General features: G+C 40.9%; 1 long non-coding RNA gene across 1 annotated transcript; it reads right to left on the minus strand.

Moving 5' to 3' along the window:
• Nucleotides 1-1,994: 1,994 nt before the first annotated feature.
• LOC311237588 lies at nt 1,995-4,659 on the minus strand. Its single transcript, XR_014620295.1, has 3 exons — nt 4,439-4,659; nt 3,743-3,941; nt 1,995-2,523 (listed from the first exon to the last, which is right to left on the minus strand). It is a non-coding gene; the product is annotated as an uncharacterized lncRNA (long non-coding RNA).
• Between the last annotated feature and the right edge of the window lie 807 nt (nt 4,660-5,466).

Below are 5,466 nucleotides of genomic sequence, written 5' to 3' on the forward strand. Positions count from 1 at the left end.
AGAATGTTTTGGCATTTGAGCGCAAGATGACGGTGTTTGCCAGAGATGTGCAGACAGGTTCGTTCTCTCACTTCCCCTCCATGAGAGATTTAAAAGAAGCACACAACCACATCAATTGTGAGAACTTACAGCATGTGATAATCGAAATGCAAACTGCATTTGGACAACGATTCTCTAATTTTAGAAAAGAAAAAAACACACTGTCCTTCCCCGTCACACCCCTGGGCATCGATCCATGCATGCTGAACACGTCAGCATTCACAAGAGTAAGTCAACCCGACCTTGAAATGGAACTGGCCGACATAGCTGATAAAGAGTTGTGGGTGTCCAAGTTCAAAAGCCTGACAACTGATCTTGAAGATGTCACACGTCAGAAGGCGACTCTCGCCCGGGAGCACAAATGGAGCGATATTGAAAAACTCCCTAAACCCGACAAACTTGTGTTTGAAACGTGGAATGCCATTCCCGATACTTATGTGAACATGAAGAAGTATGCATTTGGAGTCCTTTCCATCTTTGGATCTACATACTTATGCGAGCAGGTGTTCTCAAATATGAACTACATCAAATCCAAATATCGCTCGCGCCTCACAGATGAGAGTCTGCAGTCCTGCGTGAAGATCAGTCACGTCTTACAGCCCCGACATAGAGAAGCTCAGCAGTGCTGTTCAGCTACAGAAATCACATTAAACAGGTGAGAACATTATAATTTAATAGGCTATTATTTAGCACAAAAAAACATTTATTTTAGAACCTGAGCTGATGTTTTTTTATGTTCAGGATCGATGGTTGATTCCTGTACGTGGCTGAAGAAAAAACAAGAGGATGACCAACAACCTGAAATGGACTGAAGTCATAATTAAATACAAACTGGCCTATTTTTATGTTTACTCTTTTTAAAGCGAATAGGCTGCAGATATATGTTTTATTTATTTCAAAGTGGACTACTTTTTATTTTATACATTTTCCACAAATAAGGGAAGGACTCAAATATACCTGCATAGTTCGGGGTTTTATTTCAAAGTACAGATGCCAGTGTTATTTCAAAGTGGACTACTTTTTATTTTATACATTTTCCACAAATAAGGGAATGACTCAAATATACCTGCATAGTTCGGGGTTTTATTTCAAAGTACAGATGCCAGTGTTATTTCAAAGTGGACTACTTTTTATTTTATACATTTTCCACAAATAAGGGAAGGACTCAAATATACCTGCATAGTTCGGGGTTTTATTTCAAAGTACAGATGCCAGTGTTATTTCAAAGTAGACTACTTTTTATTTTATACATTTTCCACAAATAAGGGAAGGACTCAAATATACCTGCATAGTTCGGGGTTTTATTTCCAAGTACAGATGCCAGTGTTATTTCAAAGTGGACTACTTTTTATTTTATACATTTTCCACAAATAAGGGAAGGACTCAAATATACCTGCATAGTTCGGGGTTTTATTTCCAAGTACAGATGCCAGTGTTATTTCAAAGTGGACTACTTTTTATTTGATACATTTTCCACAAATAAGGCAAGGACTAAAATAGAGCTGCATAGTTTATGTTTATGTTTTATTTCTAGGTCTACAGATGCCAATGTTTTTTCTCCTTCATAAGAGTTTGAGGTTTTCCTTTGTAAAAACAGCAATAAAATGTCAACAATGTTCTTTTTGTCATTTTATAATTTCATAAATACTGTTACGATACCTCCACCAGGCCAGGAGAGGGCGCTCTCCACCTGAGAGAGGCGAGTCATATGTAGAGACTGCAGAAGGAGACTGAAGGAGGAGAAGACCCATGGAAAGCCATCCTGGCATGGAGGAACACTCGCCTCAGTCCAGCTACTAGCATACAATGCATATCCTTCAGTCTCCTTCTGCAGTCTCTACATATGACTCGCCTCTCTCAGGTGGAGAGCGCCCTCTCCTGGCCTGGTGGAGGTATCGTAACAAATACTATAAATATAAAGTATAATAAATCCCAATTTCTTTGGATATGCAATCGTCAGGCGTTTTATGCTAAATGTGGGGTATGCTTGGGGATATATAAAACGTTATACACTGTGTTATCTTCATTTTAAGGGTAAATAGGAAGTGCGGCTCCCTGAGCATTTTATTTTGTGGGACGGGGGAAAAGTGGCTCTTTTGATAGTAAAGGTTGCTGACCCCTGCTCTAGACGTTCAAGCCTTCTACGCTTGTCTTGCATGGCTTGTTGTCTAGTTAGGTTCTCAGATTCAAATGTTGCCAGCCGTTGTTTATCTTCAGACTCTAGCCTTTGAAGTTCTGTTGCCTCCCTCTCCTGTTCATCCAACACTGCCAACACTTCCTGGGAGGCGGCAGCTTCAGCCGCAGCCTTGTTTCTTTTGAATGATTGGATGCTAGAGTGGGTGGAGACAGATCCTGATCGCTGAGTCATTGACCTTGATAAAGAACCTGTTGAGTCTAGGATTGATCCAACATCAGGCCAAGGTTCTTCCTTTTCAACTGCTGTATGCCCTTCGAGTTGCCTTTCTGCCTTTTGAATAATGAATTCTGAAAGAAACATGCACATGTCAACTCTGCGCCGCAGGTCTAGTTCAGGAGTTTGTGTTCCACGTAACTCTTCATAAATTATCTTTACATCATGACAAGTGTCTTTTATGTTCCTAATCAGATAAAAGAAGCAGTGAAGCCAGACCAGCACTCTCAGGTTCAAAATTTAATGGCAGCCTGAAACAAACATGTTTCGGAAATATGTATTCCTTCTTCAGTGTTATAGCTTGCAAGCTATAACACTGAAGAAGGAATACATATTTCCGAAACATGTTTGTTTCAGGCTGCCATTAAATTTTGAACCTGAGAGTGCTGGTCTGGCTTCACTGCTTCTTTTATATAATACTTAATGGGATTTCAGCACCCAGTGTCGTATCTTGAGAGCGCGGTCTAACTTGACATATGTTCCTAATCAGCTCATGCAATTCCTCCTCAGAGGCCTCATCAGACAATATTTTCTTGCATATTCTGGCATGACACCTCCACTTCTCATAGAGGATTATGTATCGACGGTTTACACTCTTCAGCCTTTCTTCTTGAAATCCTATTCCCTTTTCTGTAAGGGTTCGGGTTCTTTCACCTCTACGTAACTGTTCCACTTCTTCTGTAGATTCAGTGTCTTTAGCTTCAGGCTGAGTATGTGATTATTGTGATTCAACATTTTGACGGCAGGTCTCAGTGTCGGACATCTTGACTTAACTTGGATGGCTGTGTGTAACTATTGAGCTTGAACTGGATTTGTATTTATAAATGTATGCAGTAAGTCAAATGTGAGTAGCCATAAAGGTTGTTAACCATATAAATACCTTCTAAGCGAAGACCTCAATATTACATCAAATAACTGTTTCAGCATTTAAACTTTTAGACTTCAAGTTGACTTAAATTAAGTATAGGATTTGAAATTACTTTGACACTAAATATACAAGTATAAAACACAATATCTGAGTGAATATGACCAGAAATGCCTTAAGTTGCCCTTTAAACTAAGTTACAATCACAAAACACAAAATTGTCTTAAGGAATATCCTTTTTTGGGGTGGAATTCCGCTTTGCGTCACATTCGCGTCTAGACTATGTGGCACAGTAACGTTAATAGATCAGAGTCCTTAGTTGCAATTTCAGTTAACCACTTCTCACACCACTTTGACTTGACTTTAGTGGTAGAGCACTTCTTGGCTTTGACTTGAAACTTGCGCTTTCAACACAGTCTAATAATTACGTTTGCTTGCAGTTGGCGGTTGTTATGCCGACAGCTTATCTGATGCTGGGTCTTCTCATCTCTCCTACCCGCGTAGAGCAGTCGAGTTTTCACTGTAGCTCTCTCCCCAACGATACACGGACACAGGTGGGTTCTTTTTGAAACAGGCGTTTATTGTCTTGGGCTCATCACCATCCTCGTCCCTCTCACGCCGTGAAAACTATATTTATTGGATGAACACAGACAATAGTTACAATACAATTGCAACGGTTACAATAATACAACGGCGCATCAAAATGCATTTACTCAAAGAAATATAATACCTCGTTGGCCGCTTGTCAGGAAAAGAGTTTCTTGAATTCTTGTCCTATGGAATACCTTTGTTTTGACCGTCTGCTACAAGCGCCAGACGTCCATAAATATCAAACTAAACCGGTCGAGCAGCGTATAGTCTTGCTCGACTGTCCATCAGAGCGCACCTGCTCTCACTGTCTATTGAACACTTGCACAACATGAGGTAGACATTTCCGGTTAAATGTGACACTCGTGACCTTGTGCCTATCACGTTTTAACTTTTGACCAATGAATTTAGCTTTTTACAACAAATTATTTATGTATCACATTATTTATCTAATTATTACTTTATGCTTGAAAATAAGAAATAAATCATTAATCAATGAATTATAAAATATAGAATAGTTATGCAGCAGCACTTACAAGCAGCGTTCTGCTGCTGCAGCTGGAGCTCCGTCGTGTAACTACTTGTTAGAAGCAGCCGGACTTCGGGCTCGTTCCCTCTGGAAAGTGGTGACAGTAAACCAGGAGACACTTCTCTCGAGGACCGCGCATTTATTTGGGTTTGCAGGGTTGACAACAGCTCTCTATTCTTAATGTTATTGACTAAAGTTACAGACAAATAAAGTTCTACCGTCCCCGCTGCACTCTGACCGCGCATATATCCCACAATGCATCTGGACCCGCGCATGCGCTGTGAGGGCCGCTCAGCTCACGCCCCCCCCCCCCCCCGCATTTCTACCAAAGGTAGCCGCATTTCTGGCAGACGCTCTCTGATTGGCCGACGCCAGTTTCTACACTGGTTAAGTTTAGGCACTCTTCGAAGTTGGTTAAGATTAGAGTTTGTCTTAGAGCATGGCGATAGAACGCCAGGTAGTTTGCAGGCTGTTTGACGAGGAAATAGGGCGCACATGTCAGTATGTCACATGACCAGAAACGTCTGCCAGAAAATGCGGCTACCTTTGGTATAGACGCAGTTTAACCAGTGTAGAATGAATGAATGAATGAATGAATGAATGAATGAATGAATGAATGAATGAATGAATGAAAACTTTATTTAACAGATTGCAGAATGGGTACAATACAGTACGGCTCAATACATACATAATAAACCTCTCCATAAAACAGGGACACGTCCCCAAGGACTTCAAAATTGCGAGGGTGACCCCTCTGCACAAAAAGGGCAGCAAATTAGACCCAGGCAACTACCGCCCTGTTTCTATTCTCACCTCCATCTCGAAAGTCATGGAAAAAAGAGTCTACGAACAGGTCGAAAAGTACCTAGCGGAAAAAAATCTAATCTACGAATTCCAATCTGGCTTCAGAACATCCCACTCCACTGACACATGCCTTCTCTATTTGAATGACCACATCAAACAAGAGGTGGACGCAGGCAAATACTGCGGCATGGTCATGCTGGACCTACAAAAGGCCTTTGACACGGTCAATCA

Source organism: Notolepis coatsorum (genome assembly GCF_963971535.1).
Source record: "Notolepis coatsorum genome assembly, contig: SUPER_11_unloc_1, whole genome shotgun sequence".
NCBI lineage: Eukaryota > Metazoa > Chordata > Actinopteri > Aulopiformes > Paralepididae > Notolepis > Notolepis coatsorum.